A 20,893-nucleotide genomic window follows, 5' to 3' on the forward strand; every position below is an offset into this window, starting at 1 on the left:
CACAATGCTCCATGCCCACTCTCATCACAATAATCCATGAAACTTTTCAGACCAATGCTCCATGCCCTTGTCATCACAGTGCTCCATTAACCCTGTCATAACAATGCTCCATGACCCCTGCCATCACAATGTTCTACGGCTTTGTCATCGCAAGACTCCATGACCCTTGTCATCACAGTGCTCCAAGACCCCTGTAATCACAATGCTCCATGCCCATGTCATCACAAAGCTCCCTGACACATGTCATCAGAATGCTCCATGGCCTGCTCATCACAATGCTCCATGTCCTTTTCATAACAATGCTCCAAGACCCCTGTAATAACAATACTCCATGCCACTTTTCATCTCAGTGCTCCATGAACCCTGTCATCACAATGCAACATGCCCATCATCATAATGCTTCATGCTATTGTCATCAAAATGAAATCAAAATTCTCCATGACCTCTGTCATCACAATGCTCCAAATCCCTGTGATCACAATGTTCCATAAAACTTGTCATCACAACGCCCCATGATGCTGGTTACCACAATTATCCATGGACTTCTCATCACAATGCTCCATGACCTTTGTCATCACAATTCTCAATACACTTGTCATCACAATGCTCCATGACCACTGTCATCACAATGCTCCATGACCCCTGTCATCACAGTGCTCCAAACACCTTCTCATTACAGTGCTCCATGACGATTGTCATCACAATTATCCATGGTCTTCTCATCGCAATGCTCCACGGTCTTGCCATCACAATGCTCCATGCCCTGGTCATCACAGTGCTCCATGTCCCTGTCATCACAGTTCTCCACGTTCTTGGCATCAGAATGCTCCATGACACTTCTCATCATAGTGTTACATGATTTGTCATCACAATTTTCCATGCACTTGTCATCGCAATGCTCCATGACCCCTCTCATAGCAAGCTCCATGTGCTTGTCATCACAATACTCCATGTGCTTGTCGTCACAATGCTCCATGATCTTTGTCATCACAAGGCTCCCTGACACTTGTTGTCAGAATGCTCCTTGAAACCTGTCATGAAAAGGCTCCATGCCTTTTTCATCACAATGCCCCATGCCGTTTTCTTCACAATGCTCCATGCCATTGTCATCAAAATACTCCACAAGCTTGTCATCAGAATGCTCCCTGACCCTTGTCATCACAATGCTCCATGACCCCTGTTATCACAATGCTCCATACCCCTTTCCTTACAGTGCTCCATGACGCTCGTCATCACAGTTACCCATGGTCTTCTCATCACAATGCTCCACGGTCTTGCCATCACAGTGCTCCATGCCCTGGTCATCACAATGCTCCATGTCCCGTGTCATCACAATTCTCCACGTTCTTGGCATCACTATGCTCCATGACACTTCTCATCACAGTGTTACATGCTTTGTCATCACAATTCTCTATGCACTTGTCATCGCAATGCTCCATGATCCCTGTCATAGCTAGCTCCATATGCTTGTCATCACAATGCTTCATGAACTGGTCATCAAAATTCTCAATGGCCCTTGTCATCACAATGCTCCATGCCCTTGTCATCACAAAGCTCCGTGACCCTTGTCATCACAATGCTCCAAGCCCTTGTCATCAAAATGCTCCATTACCTTTGTCATCACAATCCTCCATGACACTTGGCATCACAATGCTCCATTCCATTGTCATTGCAATGACCATGACATATCTCATCTCAATGCTCCCTGACACCTGTCTTCACAATACTCCATGATCTTCTCATCACAATGCTCCATGCCCTTGTCATCACAATGCGCCATGCCCACTCTCATCACAATAGTCCATGAAATTTGTCAGACCAATGCAACATGCCCCTGTCATCACAATGCTCCATGCACTTTCATCACAATGCTCTATGACCCCTGTCATCAAAATGCTCCATGACTCCAGTGATCAAAATGCTTCATGACCATTGTCACCACAATGCTCCATGAACATTTCATCACAATGCTCCGTGACCCTAGTCATCACAATGCTCCATGCCTTTGTCAGCACAATACTCCATGACCCATGACATCACAATGCGCCATGCGCTTGTCATCACAATGCTCCACATCGTTGTCATCACAATGCTCCATAAACCTTGTCATCACAATGCTCCATGCGTTTGTCAGCACAATGCTCCATGACCCATATCATCACAATGTGCCATGCGTTTGTCATCACAGTGCTCCACAACCTTGTTATCACAATGCTCCATGCACTTCTCATCAAAATGTTCTCTCACCAATGATATCACATGTCCCTTAACTAATCATCTCAATACTCCCTCACACCTGTCATCACAATGTTCCATAACCCTTGTCACAACAATGCTACATGCACTTATCATCACAATGCTCCATGCCCCTGACATCACAATGTTCCATAACCCCTGTCATCACAATGCTCCATGACCCTTTTCATCACAATGCTCCATGACCCCTGACATCACAATGTTCCATAAACACTCTCATCAAAATGTTCCATGACCATTTCATCCAATTGCTCCATGACCATGTCATCACAATGCTCCCTGCCCTTCTCATCTCAATGCACCACACACTTGTCATCAAAATGCTCCATGGCCTATGTCATCACAAAGCTCCATGACCCTTGGCATCACAATGCTGCATGCCATTGTAATCACAAAGCTCCATGAAACCTCTCATCACATTGCTCCATGACGTTTTCATCACAAAGCTCCATGACGCTTGTCATCACAATGATCGATGCCCTTCTCATCACAATGCACCATGCCTTTGTCATTGCAATCCTCCCAGACACATGTATCAGTGTGTTCCGTGCTCTTGTCATCGCAATGCTCCATGCCCTCTCTCATCACAATAATCCATGAAACTTTTCAGACCAATGCTCCATGCCCTTGTCATCACAATGCTCCATTATAACTGTCTTAACAATGCTCCATGACCCCTGCCATCACAATGTTCCATGGCTTTGTCATCGCAAGACTCCATGACCCTTGTCATCACAATGCTCCAAGACCCCTGTAATCACAATGCTCCATGCCCATGTCATCACAAAGCTCCCTGACGCATGTCATCAGAATGCTCCAAGGCCTTCTCATCACAATGCTCCATGCCCTTCTCATCAGAATGCACCATGCCTTTGTCATTGCAATCCTCCAAGACACATGTATCACTGTGTTCCGTTCCCTTGTCATCACAATGCTCCATGCCCAATCTCATCACAATAATCCATGAAACTTTTCAGACCAATGCTCCATGCCCCTGTCATAACAATGCTCCATGACCCCTGCCATCACAATGTTCTACGGCTTTGTCATCGCAAGACTCCATGACCCTTGTCATCACAATGCTCCAAGACCCCTGTAATCACAATGCTCCATGCCCATGTCATCACAAAGCTCCCTGACACATGTCATCAGAATGCTCCATGGCCTGCTCATCACAATGCACCATGTCCTTTTCATAACAATGCTCCAAGACCCCTGTAATAACAATACTCCATGCCAATTTTCATCTCAGTGCTCCATGAAACCTGTCATCACAATGCAACATGCCCATCATCATAATGCTTCATGCTATTGTCATCACAATGAAATCAATATTCTCCATGACCTCTGTCATCACAATGCTCCAAATCCCTGTGATCACAATGTTCCATAAAACTTGTCATCACAACGCCCCATGATGCTGGTTACCACAATTATCCATGGACTTCTCATCACAATGCTCCATGACCTTTGTCATCACAATTCTCAATACACTTGTCATCACAATGCTCCCTGGAACTTGTCATCAGTATGCTCATTGAAAACTGTCATGACAAGTCTCCATGCCCTTTTCATCACAATGCTCCATGTCCCCAGTCATCACAATGCTCCATGACCCCTGTCATCACAATACTCCATACCCCTTTTCATTACAGTGCTCCATGACGCTCGTAATCACAATTATCCATGCTCTTCTCATCACAATGCTCCACGAACTTGTCATCAAAATGCTCCATGACACTTGTCATCACAATGCTAAATGACCCCTGTCATCACAATGCTCCAAACCCCTTGTCATTACAGTGCTCCATGACGCTTGTCATCACAATTATCCATGGTCTTCTCATCACAGTGTTCCACGGTCTTGCCATCACAATGCTCCATGCCAAGGTCATCACACTGCTCCATGTCCCTTTCATCACAATTCTCCACGTTCTTGGCATCAGAATGCTCCATGACACTTCTCATCATAGTGTTACATGCTTTGTCATCACAATTCTCAATGCACTTGTCATCACAATGCTCCATGATCCCTGTCATAGCAATCTCCATGTGCTTGTCATCACAATACTCCATGTGCTTGTCGTCACAATGCTCCATGACCTTTGTCATCACAAGGCTCCCTGACACTTGTTCTCAGAATGCTCCTTGAAACCTGTCATGAAAAGGCTCCATGCCTTTTTAAACACAATGCCCCATGTCGTTTTCTTCACAATGCTCCATGCCATTGTCATCAAAATACTCCACAAGCTTGTCATCAGAATGCTCCCTGACCCTTGTCATCACAATGCTCCATGACCCCTGTTATCATAATGCTCCGTACCCCTTTTCATTACAGTGCTCCATGACGCTCGTCATCACAGTTACCCATGGTCTTCTCATCACAATGCTCCACGATCTTGCCATCACAGTGCTCCATGCCCTGGTCATCACAATGCTCCATGTCCCGTGTCATCAGAGTTCTCCACGTTCTTGGCATCACTATGCTCCATGACACTTCTCATCACAGTGTTACATGCTTTGTCATCACAATTCTCTATGCACTTGTCATCGCAATGCTCCATGATCCCTGTCATAGCAAGCTCCATGTGCTTGTCATCACAATGCTTCATGAACTGGTCATCAAAATTCTCAATGGCCCTTGTCATCACAATGCTCCATGCCCTTGTCATCACAAAGCTCCATGACCCTTGTCATCACAATGCTCCAAGCCCTTGTCATCAAAATGCTCCATTACCTTTGTCATCACAATCCTCCATGTCACTTGGCATCACAATGCTCCATTCCATTGTCATCGCAATGACCATGACATATCTCATCACAATGCTCCCTGACACCTGTCTTCACAATACTCCATGACCTTCTCATCACAATGCTCCATGCCCTTGTCATCACAATGTGCCATGCCCATTCTCATCACAATAGTCCATGAAATTTGTCAGACCAATGCAACATGACCCTGTCATCACAATGCTCCATGCACTTTCATCACAATGCTCTATGACCCCTGTCATCACAATGCTCCATGACTGCAGTCATCAAAATGCTTCATGACCATTGTCACCACAATGCTCCACGAACATTTCATCACAATGCTCCGTGACCCTAGTCATCACAATGCTCCATGCCTTTGCCAGCACAATACTCCATGACCCATGGCATCACAATGTGCCATGCGCTTGTCATCACAATGCTCCACATCGTTGTCATCACAATGCTCCATAAACCTTGTCATCACAATGCTCCATGCGTTTGTCAGCACAATGCTCCATGACCCATATCATCACAATGTGCCATGCGTTTGTCATCACAGTGCTCCACAACCTTGTTATCACAATGCTCCATGCACTTCTCATCAAAATGCTCTCTCACCAATGATATCACAATGTCCCTTAACTAATCATCTCAATACTCCCTCACACCTGTCATCACAATGTTCCATAACCCTTGTCACAACAATGCTACATGCACTTATCATCACAATGCTCCATGCCCCTGACATCACAATGTTCCATAACCCCTGTCATCTCAATGCTCCATGACCCTTTTCATCACAATGCTCCATGACCCCTGACATCACAATGTTCCATAAACACTGTCATCAAAATGTTCCATGACCATTTCATCCAATTGCTCCAAGACCCTGTCATCACAATGCTCCCTGCCCTTCTCATCACAATGCACCACACCCTTGTCATCAAAATGCTCCATGGTCTATGTCATCACAAAGCTCCATGACCCTTGGCATCACAATGCTGCATGCCATTGTCATCACAAAGCTCCATGAAACCTCTCATCACATTGCTCCATGACGTTGTCATCACAAAGTTCCATGACGCTTGTCATCACAATGCTCGATGCCCTTCTCATCACAATGCACCATGCCTTTGTCATTGCAATCCTCCAAGACACATGTATCACTGTGTTCCGTGCACTTGTCATCACAATGCTCCATGCCCACTCTCATCACAATAATCCATGAAACTTTTCAGACCAATGCTCCATGCCCTTGTCATCACAATGCTCCATTATAACTGTCATAACAATGCTCCATGACCCCTGGCATCACAATGTTCCACGGCTTTGTAATCGCAAGACTCTATGACCCTTATCATCACAATGCTCCAAGACCACTGTAATCACAATGCTCCATGCCCATGTCATCACAAAGCTCCCTGACGCATGTCATCAGAATGCTCCATGGACTTCTCATCACAATGCTCCATGCCTTTCTCATCAGAATGCACCATGCCTTTGTCATTGCAATCCTCCAAGACACATGTATCACTGTGTTCCGTGCCATTGTCATCACAATGCTCCATGCCCACTCTCATCACAATAATCCATGAAACTTTTCAGACCAATGCTCCATGCCCTTTTCATCACAATGCTCCATTAACCCTGTCATAACAATGCTCCATGACCCCTGCCATCACAATGTTCTACGGCTTTGTCATCGCAAGACTCCATGACCCTTGTCATCACAATGCTCCAAGACCCCTTTAATCACAATGCTCCATGCCCATGTCATCACAAAGCTCCCTGACACATGTCATCAGAATGCTCCATGGCCTTCTCATCACAATGCTCCATGTCCTTTTCATCACAATGCTCCAAGACCCCTGTAATAACAATACTCCATGCCACTTTTCATCTCACTGCTCCATGAACCCTGTCATCACAATGCAACTTGCCCATCATCATAATATTTCATGCTATTGTCATCACAATGAAATCAATATACTCCATGACCTCTGTCATCACAATGCTCCAAACCCCTGTGATCACAATGTTCCATAAAACTTGTCATCACAACGCCCCATGATGCTGGTTACCACAATTATCCATGGACTTCTCATCACAATGCTCCATGACCTTTGTCATCACAATTCTCAATACACTTGTCATCACAATGCTCCCTGGAACTTGTCATCAGTATGCTCATTGAAAACTGTCATGACAAGTCTCCATGCCCTTTTCATCACAATGCTCCATGTCAATGTCATCACAATACTCCACAAGCTTGTCATCAGAATGCTCCGTGACACTTGTCATCACAATGATCCATGAACCATGTCACCAAATTTTCCATGACACCTGTCATCACAATGCTCCATGCCCCTTGTCATTACAATGCTACATGATGCTCGTCATCACAATTATCCATGGTCTTCTCATCACAGTGCTCCACTGTCTTGCCATCACAATGCTCCATGACATGGTTATCACAATGCTCCATGTTCGCAGTCATCACAATGCTCCATGATCCCTGTCATCACAATACTCCATACCCCTTTTCATTACAGTGATCCATGACGCTCGTAATCACAATTAGCCATGGTCTTCTCATCACAATGCTCCACGTCCTTGTCATCAACACGCTCCATGACACTTGTCATCACAATGCTCCATGCCCACTGTCATCACAATGCTCCATGACCCCTGTCATCACAATGCTCCACACCCCTTGTCATTACAGTGCTCCATGACGCTTGTCATCACAATTATCCATGGTCTTCTCATCACCATGCTCCACGGTCTTGACAAGACAATGTTCCATGCCAAGGTCATCACACAGCTCCATGTCCCTGTCATCACAATTCTCCACGTTCTTGGCATCACTATGCTCCATGACACTTCTCATCAAAGTGTTAAATGCTTTGTCATCACAATTCTCTATGCCCTTGTCATCGCAATGCTCCATGACGCCTGTCATAGCAAGCTCCATGTGCTTTTCATCACAATACTCCATGTGCTTGTCGTCACAATGCTCCATGACCTTTGTCATCACAATGCACCCTGTCACTTGTTGTCAGAATGCTCCTTGAAACCTATCATGAAAAGGCTCCATGCCTTTTTCATCACAATGCCCCATGCCGTTTTCTTCACAATGCTCCATGCCTTTGTCATCAAAATACTCCACAAGCTTGTCATCGGAATGCTCCCTGACCATTGTCATCACAATGCTCCATGACCCCTGTTATCACAATGCTCCATACCCCTTGTCATTACAGTGCTCCATGACGCTCGTCATCCGTTACCCGTGGCCTTCGCATCACAATGCTCCACGGTCTTGACATCACAATGCTCCAAGCCCTGGTCATCACAATGCTCCATGTCCCGTGTCAGCACAATTCTCCACGTTCTTGGCATCACTATGCTCCATGACACTTCTCATCACAGTGTTACATGCTTTGTCATCACAATTCTCTTTGCACTTGTCATCGCAACGCTCCATGATCCCTGTCATAGAAAGCTCCATGTGCTTGTCATCACAATGCTTCATGAACTGGTCATCAAAATTCTCAATGGCCCTTGTCATCACAATGCTCCATGCCCTTGTCATCAAAATGCTCCATTACATTTGTCATCACCATCCTCCATGACACTTGGCCTCACAATGCTCTATTCCATTGTCATCGCAATGACCATGACATATCTCATCACAATGCTCCCTGACACCTGTCTTCACAATACTCCATGCCCTTGTCATCACAATGCTCCATGCCCTTGTCATCACAATTCGCCATGCCCTCTCTCATCACAATAGTCCTTGAAATTTGTCAGACCAATGCAACATGCCCCTGTCATCACAATGCTCCATGCACTTTCATCACAGTGCTCCAAGACCCCTGCCATCACAATGTTCCACGGCTTTGTCATTACAAGACTCCATGACCCTTGTCATCACAATGCTCCAAGACCCATGTAATCACAATGCTCCATGCCCATGTCATCACAAACCTCCCTGACGCATGCCATCAGAATGCTCCATGGCCTTCTCATCACAATGCTCCATGCCCTTCTTATCAGAATGCACCATGCCTTTGTCATTGCAATCCTCCAAGACACATGTATCACTGTGTTCTGTGCCCTTGTCATCACAATGCTTCATGCCCACTCTCATCACAATAATCCATGAAACTTTTCAGACCAATGCTCCATGCCCCTGTCATCACAGTGCTCCAAGACCCCTGTAATCACAATGCTCCATGCCCATGTCATCACAAAGCTCCCTGACGCATGTCATCAGAATGCTCCATGGCCTTCTCATCACAATGCTCCATGCCCTTTTCATCACAATGCTCCAAGACACCTGTAATAACAATACTCAATGCCACTTTTCATGTCAGTGCTCCATGAACCCTGTCATCACAATGCACCATGCCCATCATCATAATGCTTCATGCTATTGTCATCACAATGAAATCAAAATTCTCCATGACCTCTGTCATCACAATGCTCCAAACCCCTGTGATCACAATGTTCCATAAAACTTGTCATCACAACGCCCCATGTTGATGGTTACCACAATTATCCATGGACATCTCATCACAATGCTCCCTGGAACCTGTCATCAGTAAGCTCATTGAAAACTGTCATGACAAGTCTCCATGCCCTTTTCATAACAATGATCCATGCTCTTTTCATCACAATGCTCCATGCCATTGTCATCACAATACTCCACAAGCTTGTCATCAGAATGCTCCGTGACACTTGTCATCACAATGATACATGAACCCTGTCATCAAAATGTTCTATGACACCTGTCATCACAATGCTCCAAACCCCTTGTCATTACAGTGCTCCATGACGCTTGTCATCACAATTATCAATGGTGTTCTCATCACAATGCTCCACGGACTTGCCATCACCATGTTCAATGCCCTGGTCATCACACTGCTCCATGTCCCTGACATCACAATTCTCCACGTTCTTGGCATCAGAATGCTCCATGACACTTCTCATCAAAGTGTTACATGTTTTGTCATCACAATTCTCTATGCCCTTGGCATCGCAATGTTCCATGACCCCTGTCATAGCAAGCTCCATGTGCTTGTCATCACAATACTCCATGTGCTTGTCGTCACAATGCTCCATGACCTTTGTCATCACAAGGCTCCCTGACACTTGTTCTCAGAATGCTCCTTGAAACCTGTCATGAAAAGGCTCCATGCCTTTTTCATCACAATGCCCCATGCCGTTTTCTTCACAATGCTCCATGCCATTGTCATCAAAATACTCAACAAGCTTGTCATCAGAGTGCTCCCTGACCCTTTTCATCACTCCATGACTCCTGTTATCACAATGCTCCATACCCTTTGTCAATACAGTGCTCCATGACGCTCGTCATCACAGTTACCCTTTGTCTTCTCATCACAGTGCTCCGTGGTCTTGCCATCACAATGCTCCATGCCCTGGTCATCACAATGCACCATGTCCCGTGTCATCACAATTCTCCACGTTCTTGGCATCACTATGTTCCTTGACACTTCTCATCACAGTGTTACATGCTTTGTCATCACAATTCTTTATGCACTTGTCATCGCAATGCACCATGATCCCTGTGATAGCAAGCTCCATGTGCTTGTCATCACAATGCTCCATGAACTGGTCATCAAAATTCTCAATGGCCCTTGTCTTCACAATGCTCCATGCCCTTGTCATCACAAAGCTCCATGACCCTTGTCATCACAATGCTCCAAGCCCTTGTCATCAAAATGCTCCAATACCTTTGTCATCACAATACTCCATGACACTTGGCATCACAATGCTCCATTCCATTGTCATCGCAATGACAATGACATATGTCACCACAACCCTCCCTGACACCGGTCTTCACAATATTCCATGACCTTCTCATCACAATGCTCCATGCCCTTTTCATCACAATGTGCCATGCCCACTCTCATAACAATAGTCCATGAAATTTGTCAGACCAATGCAACATGCCCCTGTCATCACAATGCTCCATGCACTTTCATCACAATGCTCTATGACCCCTGTCATCACAATGCTCCGTGACTCCAGTCATCACAATGCTTCATGACCATTGTTACCACAATGTTCCATGAACATTTCATCACAATGCTCCGTGACCCTAGTCATCACAATGCTCCATGCCTTTGTCAGCGCAATACTCCATGACCCATGGCATCACAATGCGCCATGCACTTGTCATCACAATGCTCCACATCGTTGTCATCACAATGCTCCATAAACCTTGTCATCACAATGCTCCATGCGTTTGTCAGCACAATGCTCCATGACCCATATCATCACACGGTGCCATGCGTTTGTCATCACAGTGCTCCACAACCTTGTTATCACAATGCTCCATGCACTTCTCATCAAAATGCTCTCTCACCAATGATTTCACAATGTTCCATCACTAATCATCTCAATACACCCTCACGCCTGTCATCACAATGTTCCATAACCCTTGTCTCAACAATGCTACATGCACTTATCATAACAATGCTCCATGCCCCTGACATCACAATGTTCCATAACCGCTGTCATCACAATGCTCCATGACCCTTTTCATCACAATGCTCCATGACCCCTGACATCGCAATGTTCCATAAACACTGTCATCAAAATGTTCCATGACCATTTCATCCAATTGCTCCATGACCCTGTCATCACAATGCTCACTGCCCTTCTCATCACAATGCACCACACACTTGTCATCAAAATGCTCCATGGCCTATGTCATCACAAAGCTCCATGACCCTTGGCATCACAGTGCTCCATGCCATTGTCATCACAAAGCTCCATGAATCCTCTCATCACATTGCTCCATGACGTTGTCATCACAAAGCTTCATGACGCTTGTCATCACAATGCTCAATGCCCTTCTCATCACAATGCACCATGCCTTTGTCATTGCAATCCTCCAAGACACATGTATCACTGTGTTCCGTGCACTTGTCATCACAATGCTCCATGCCCACTCTCATCACAATAATCCATGAAACTTTTCAGACCAATGCTCCATGCCCTTGTCATCAAAATGCTCCATTACCACTCTCATAACAATGCTCCATGACCCCTGCCATCACAATGATCCACGGCATTGTCATCGCAAGACTCCATGAGCTTTGTCATCACAATGCTCCAAGACCCATGTAATCACAATGCTCCATGCCCATGTCATCACAAAGCTCCCTGACGCATGTCATCAGAATGCTCCATGGCCTTCTCATCAGAATGCTCCATGCCCTTCACATCAGAATGCACCATGCCATTGTCATTGCAATCCTCCAAGAAACATGTATCACTGTGTTCCGTGCCCTAGTCATCACAATGCTCCATGCCCACTCTCATCACAATAATCCATGAAACATTTCAGACCAATGCTCCATGCCCTTTTCATCACAATGCTCCCAGACCCCTGTAATAACAATACTCCATGCCACTTTTCATCTCAATGCTCCATGAACCCTGTCATCACAATGCACCAGGCCCATCATCATAATCCTTCATGCTATTGTCATCACAATGAAATCAAAATTCTCCATGACCTCTGTCATCACAATGCTCCAAACCCCTGTGATCACAATGTTCCATAAAACTTGTCATCACAACGCCCCATGATGCTGGTTACAACAATAATCCATGGACTTCTCATCACAATGCTCCATGAACTTTGTCATCACAATTCTCAATACACTTGTCATCACAATGCTCCCTGGAACTTGTCATCAGTATGCTCATTGAAAACTGTTATGACAAGTCTCCATGCCCTTTTCATCACAATGATGCATGCCCTTTTCATCACAATGCTCCATGCCATTGTCATCACAATACTCCACAAGCTTGTCATCAGAATGCTCCGTGACACTTTTCATCACATTGATCCATGAACCCTGTCATCAAAATGTTCCATGACACCTGTCATCACAATGCTCCATGCCCCTTGTCATTACAGTGCTCCATGATGCTCCTCATCACAATTATCCATGGTCTTCTCATCACAGTGCTCCACTGTCTTGCCATCACAATGCTCCATGATATGGTTATCACAATGCTCCATGTCCCCAGTCATCACAATGCTCCATGACCCCTGTCATCACAATACTCCATACCCCTTTTCATTACAGTGCTCCATGACGCTCGTAATCACAATTATCCATGGTCTTTTCATCACAATGCTCCAAGCCCTTGTCATCAACATGCTCCATGACACTTGTCATCACAATGCTCCATGCCCACTGTCATCACAATGCTCCATGACCCCTGTTATCACAATGCTCCATACCCCTTGTCATTACAGTGCTCCATGACGCTCTTCATCACAGTTACCCGTGGCCTTCTCATCACAATGCTCCACGGTCTTGCCATCACAATGCTCCATGCCCTGGTCATAACAATGCTGCATGCCCGGTGTCATCACAATTCTCCACGTTCTTCGCATCACTATGCTCCATGACACTTCTCATCACAGTGTTACATGCTTTGTCATCACAATTCTCTTTGCACTTGTCATCGCAATGCTCCATGATCCCTGTCATAGCAAGCTTCATGTGCTTGTCATCACAATGCTTCATGAACTGGTAATCCAAATTCTCAATGGCCCTTGTCATCACAATGCTCCATGCCCTTGTCATCAAAATGCTCCATTACCTTTGTCATCACCATCCTCCATGACACTTGGCATCACAATGCTCCATTCCATTGTCATCACAATGACCATGACATATCTCATCACAATGCTCCCTGACACCTGTCTTCACAATACTCCATGACGTTCTCATCACAATGCTCCATGCCCTTGTCATCACAATGCGCCATGCCCACTCTCATCACAATAGTCCATGAAATTTGTCAGACCAATGCAACATGCCCCTGTCATCACAATGCTCCATGCACTTTCATCACAATGCTCTATGACCCCTGTCATCACAATGCTCCTTGACTCCAGTCATCACAATGCTTCATGACCATTGTCACCACAATGCTCCATGAACATTTCATCACAATGATCCGTGACCCTAGTCATCACAATGCTCCATGCCTTTGTCAGCACAATACTCCATGACCCATGGCATCACAATGCGCCATGCGCTTGTTATCACAATGCTCCACATCGTTGTCATCACAATGCTCCATAAACCTTGTCATCACAGTGCTCCATGCGTTTGTCAGCACAATGCTCCATGACCCATATCATCACAATGTGCCATGCGTTTGTCATCACAGTGCTCCACAACCTTGTTATCACAATGCTCCATGCACTTCTCAACAAAATGCTCTCTCACCAATGATATCACAATGTTCCATCACTAATCATCTCAATATTCCCTCACGCCTGTCATCACAGTGTTCCATACCCCTTGTCACTACAATGCTACATGCACTTATCATCACAATGCTCCATGCCCCTGACATCACAATGTTCCATAACCCCTGTCATCACAATGCTATATGACCCTTTTCATCACAATGCTGCATGACCCCTGATAACACAATGTTCCATAACCCCTGTCATCAAAATATTCCATGACCCTTTTCATCCAATTGCTCCATGACCCTGTCATCACAATGATCCCTGCCCTTCTCATCACAATGCACCACGCCCTTGTCATCAAAATGCTCCATGGCCTATGTCATCACAAATCTCCATGACCCTTGGCATCACAATGCTGCATGCCATTGTCATCACAGAGCTCAATGAAACTTCTCATCACATTGATCCATGACATTGTCTTTCACAAAGCTCCATGACGCTTGTCATCACAATGCTCCATGCCCTTGTCATTGCAATCCTCCATGACACATGTATCACTGTGTTCCGTGCCATTGTCATCACAATGCTAGATGCCCACTCTCATCACAATAATCCATGAAACTTTTCAGACCAATGTTCCATGCCCTTGTCATCACAATGCTCCATTACTCCTGTCATACAAATGATCCATGACTCGTGCCATCACCATGTTCCACGGCCTTGTCATCACAAGGCTCCATGACCCTTGTCATCACAGTGTTCCAAGACACCTGTAATCACAAAGATCCATGCCCCTCTTCATCTCAATGCTCCATGAACCTTGTCATCACAATGCACCATGCCGATAATCATAATGCTTCATGCTATTGCCATCACAATGAAATCAAAATTCTCCATGACTTCGTCATCACAATGCTCCAAACCCTTGTGATCACAATGTTCAATAACACTTATCATCACAACACCCCATGACGCTCATCATCACAATTATCCATGGTCTTCTCATCACAGTGCTCCATGACCTTTGTCATCACAATGCTCAATACACTTGTTATCACAATGCTCCCTGACACTTGTCATCAGTATGCTCCTTGAACACTGTCATGAAAAGGCTCCATGTCTTTTTCATAACAATGATCCATGCCCTTTTCATCACAATGCTTCAAGACCCCTGTAATCACAATGTTCCATGCCCTTGTCATCACAAAACTCCATGACGCATTTCAGAATGCTCCATTGCCTTCTCATCACAGTGCTCCATGCCCTTGTCATCACAATGCTCCAAGCCCTTGTCATCACAATGCTCCATTACCTTTGTCATCACAATCCGCCATAACACTTGTGCATCACAATGCTCCATGCCATTGTCATCACAATGGGCCATGAAATATGTCATCACAATGCTCCCAGACACCTTTCTTCACAATATTCCATGCCCTTGTCATCCCAATGTGCCATGCCCACTCTCAACACATTTATCCATTAAACTTATCAGACCAATGCTCCATGCACCTGTCATCAAAATGCTCCATGTCATTTTCATCACAATGCTCCATGAACCCTCTCATCACATTGTCCCATGCCCTTGTCATCACAAAGCCCCATGATGCTTGTCATCACAGTACCCGATGCACTTCTCACCACAATGCTCCATGCCCTTGTCATTACAATCCATCATGGCCCATGTATCAGAGTGTTCAGTGCCCTTGTCATCACAATGCTCCATGCCCACTCTCATCACAATAATCTACGAAACATTTCAGACCAATGCTCCATGCCCTTCTCATCACAGTGCTCCATTACACCTGTCATAACAATGCTCCATGACACCTGCCATCACAATGTTCCACAGCCTTGTCATCAAAATTCTCAATGACCCTTGTCATCACAATGCTCCAAGAACCCTGTAATCACAATGCTCCATGCCCTTGTCATCACAAAGCTCCAAGTCGCATGTCATCAGAATGTTCCATGGCCTTCTCATTCATGATGCTCTATGCCCATGTCATCACAATGCTTCAAGACTCCTGTAATCACAATGCTCCATGCCCCTCTTCATCTCAATGCACCATGAACACTGTCATCACAATGCACCATGCCCCTTTTCATCTCAATGCTCCATGAACCCTGTTATCACAATGCACCATGCCCATCATCATAATGGTTCAGGCTATTGTCATCACAATGAAATAAAAATGCTCCATGACCTCTGTCATCACAATGCGCCAAATCCTTGTGATCACAATGTTCCATAACACTTATCCTCACAACGCCCCATGACACTTGTCATAACAATTATCCATGGTCTTCTCATCACAATGCTCCATGACCTTTGTCATCACAATTCTCAATACCCTTGTCATCACAATGCTCCCTGACACTTGTTTTCATTATGCTCCTTGAACACTGTCATGACAAGGCTCCATGCCTTTTTCATGACAATGATCCATGCCCTTTTCATCACAGTGTTCCAAGACCCCTGTAATCACAATGCTCCATGCCCTTGTCATCACAAAGCTCCATGATGCATGTCATCAGAACGCTCCATGGCCTTCTCATCCCAAAGCTTCATGCCCTTGTCATCACAATGCTCCAAGACCGCTGTAATCACAATGCTCACTGCCCCTTTTCATCAGAATGTTCCATGAGACTTGTAATCACAAGGCTCCATGGTCTTCTTATCACAGTGCTCCAGTACCTTGCCATCACAGTGCTCAATGAACCCTGTCATCACAATGCTCCATGACCACTGTCATCACAACGCTCCATGAACCCTGACAACACAATGATCTGGGACACTTGTCATCAAAATGCTCCATGATCCTTGTCATCACAGTGACCCATGCCCTTGTCATCCCAATGCTCCATGATCCCTGTAATCCCAGTGCTCCGTGACGCTTGTCATCACAGTGTTCCATGAAGCTTGTCATCACAATGCTCCTTGCCTTTGTCAGCAAAATGCTACATAATCTTGTCATCACAATGCTCCATGCCCTTGTCATCACATTCCTCCATGTCTTTGGCATCATATTGCTTCATGCCCTTGTCATCTCTCTCTTGCCTCTCTGGTTTTTACAGATATTCGGATGTCCCTTTTGACCGGTGGGAAGTGACAATTCTTTGTAGTGTGGATTTGCATTGTGTGCTTGCTTGATTGGCCAGAAAGGGCGTATGCGTTTTCTCCTGAATATATTCAGGAGAAAAGGCATATGCCCTTTTTGGCCAAGGGCATCACTGTCCAAGTTGTGATGCTTCTCCTGTGCTTTAAAGGTGATTCCAATTTACCTCTTGAAATATGTTTTGTGCAATTCTGCCTCATTTTCCAGTCCCCTTCTTTGCCTTCCCTCAACAGATTTTTGGAAGAGAGTAGTCCTTTATAACTCTGCAGGTTTTTGAATTGCTGTGCCGCTGAGCCCCAATTTTCAAATCCCATTTTTGTGAGCTGGCCACAAATCCACAATTTTGCTTCAGGACCTATACTGGTTCCAGGGGTGGCTATATTGGTTCCCTGTGGGTGGCTGAGGCTTTGGTTAATTCTTATTCCTGCCGGGAAATTAGAGTGACATGTGCCCGTCCAAATGTCTACATCTAATCTCTGATAGGTTCTCCCTCTTCCCTTTCATCCTCTGCACAATTAGCAAACTGTGTGTACCAGGAGGTTATAGGGGCTGACTCTCCTAAGTTGGTAGATTGATAGTAAAGCAGTAGGAATACCAAACTGGAGCAGAAGGAGAAGAAAAATTAGGAGAGTTTTAGAAACCTTTCGCCATCACATGTTGTCCATTCTCTAGGTTTCCCATACATGTTATAACTGTAGTGATATTCCCTTCTACCTGGAGTTTTGGGACCCATGGGATGGTTGCATGCATTACTACCTTAAGGGTCTGCATTTTCTATCCCAATCTCACCAGTCCTCTCAGCCCCAAGTGTCGAGCTTTATGTCTCATCCAGCTGTCTTTGCCGATAGGGTCATTCCAGGTTTCATCAGAACCTTTGAAGGAATTGTGTAAGAATTTCGCTGTTTTTTGGTTTTGTTTTTGAAATTCATGTTTATAATGGGGTTGAGCTGATTATCACTGACTTGTTTATGCTGGTTTAGACACAATTGATTCCCTTACGGAGACTTATCAATATATAGGTTTTAAGATTCTTACTAGTCAGATATATACCTATGTGGGAAATCAGGGTGTTGAGTCCCGTTCACTGAGGAAGGTGTAGGTCTTCTCTATTCTGTATTTGGTTTATGGAATGGTACCTGTGTTAATATCAAACTCTGGATTTATGCATCACCCAACCTCCCCTTTCCCCTGAAGCAGGCCTAAGATTTTTTTTTTATATGTGAGACTCTGTTCTCTTTTCTAATTCAGTTCATGTGTTGTGATATAGACATTCCCTCTATAAGTGATATCTTATGATAAGATTCTTTTTCTGTGTGACTAATTTCCCTTAGAATCATCATACTTAAATCCACTCATTATGCTGCTACTGGCCTTATATACATTGATTTCACGTCTGAGTGATATTCCGTTGTACAAAATTACCACAAGTTCTTTATGCATTTCTGTTTTTCCTGGGATATTTTAGGTGTACCAAAGTTGAGGTTCTTGTATGCAGAGAAGCCCTAAACTTTGGGGTGCCTGTGTCTTATTGATATTTAGTCTTCCCAAGTTATATGCCCATGAATTGAAGTCCCCTTTGCTCGGGGGCTTTGTATTTTAGATGTTTTAGGAAACAGCATACACTTCTTCAGAGTGGCTCTTGGATATTTATACCCCACCCATCAGTGTGACTTGGCTCCCTGTTTGCCATGGCTTCTCCTGCATTTCTGGTTTGTACACATTTTTTGGATGGCCTTACTGAGCAGTGGAAATTGAGACTTCTTTGTTGTGCAGATATGCATTTCCCTCTTGCTTGGTTGGCCAAAAACTCTGTCTGTGTTTTTTTTTCTGAAGATATTCACGAAAAAAACGCATACACTGCTTTGCCCCACTGCATCACTTTATAAATTCTGCTGCTTTTCATATGCTTTAAATGTGAGTAGAATCTACCTTTTGAAATCTGTTTCCTGCAATTCTGCCTCTCATTCAGATCCTCTTCGTTGCCTTACCTGAATATATTTTTGGACGTTGGTTATCGTTTATATCTTTGCAGGTCTTTGAATTATCTGCTCCTGAGCTACATTTTGCAACTCGCTTTTTTTTGTGTGCTGTATGCCAAACCATTGGATTGCTTCCGGCCCAATTCTGGTTCTGGGGAGGCAGGCTGAGCCTTTGGTTAATTCTTCTTCTAATAGGAAATTAGAGTGACATGTTCCTGTCAAAACTCCTACAGCTAATCTCTCATTGGTTCCCCCTCTTCCCATTTATCCTCTGCACAAATTGAAAACTGTGTAAAACAGGAGGTTAAAGGTGCTGATTCTCCAAGTGGGGAGATTGTTAGTAATGTGGCTGGAATGGCGAAACCCAGCACCAGGAGATCAAAAATGAGGTGCATTTTAGACCCCTTTCCTGAGCACACGGTGTACATTCATCTCGGTTTCCCAGGCATGTTTTCGCTGTCAGAAGATTCCCTTGAACCTGCAGATTTGGGACCCATGGAATGGGTACCAGGCAGTATTACTTTAAAAGGTCTGCATTTTCTCACCAAGCCTCTCTAACATCTCTTAGTGTGCATAGATTCCAGCCTTATATATAATCCTGCTGTGGGTCTACATGTGTTCAATCCATGTTACATCGTAGCCCTTCAACAAAAGTTGTAAGAATTTTTGTCTGTATCACTGTTTTTATAAATATTTTTAAATTTATTTTTATATTGGTTACAGCTGATTTTCAAAGCTCTGTTTTTTGCTGCTGTACATCCACTTGATTCACGTACTGTGAGACAACAATAAATTCTTTTTCAGATGCTTACCAGTCATAAGTATTATTTTCCAGTGACTTGAGTGGGCTGAGTGCAGTTCTTTGAGGTACCGTGTAGGCCTTGTCAGTTATTCAGTTTGGTACTTGGAATGGTATCTTTGCTAATTTCAACCTCCTGGATAATACCTCACCATTCCCCACCTTTCCCATTTAGCAGCCTTATGTCTATTTTCTACATATTTGACTATGTTTCTGTATTGTAATTTATTTCATGTGTAGCCATTTTTGATTCCACCTTTAAGTGACATCTTATGATATGTGTCTTTTTCTTTCTGACATATGTCACTTAGAATGATCGTATGTAACTCCTCCAGAGTTGTTCCAACTGGCATTATTTCACTGATTTCTGGATGAGTCATATTCGTCTCTACATAAGTACCCCATCTCTTTTATCCATTTTATCCTTCCAGGGACTTTTAGGTTATATCCAAGTTGAGGCCCTTTTTAACAGAGAGGTGGTAAACGTTGGGGTGCCTGTTTTCTGTCGATTTTTGTTTTTCCCAAGGTATACGCCCATGAGTGCAAGTGCCCTATGCTCTGTAGCTCATTTTTTAGATGTTTTAGCAAACACAATACACTTCTCCAGAGTGGCCGTTGGCAAATTACATTTCCACAATCAGCCTCACAGGGCTCCCTTTTCTCCTCGCCCAGTCTTGCATTTCTGGTGTTTACACTTTATGTAAAGTGTAAAAGGGATGGCCCTTCT

Source organism: Mesoplodon bidens, assembly GCF_964165515.1.
Source record: "Mesoplodon bidens genome assembly, contig: HAP1_SCAFFOLD_33, whole genome shotgun sequence".
NCBI lineage: Eukaryota > Metazoa > Chordata > Mammalia > Artiodactyla > Ziphiidae > Mesoplodon > Mesoplodon bidens.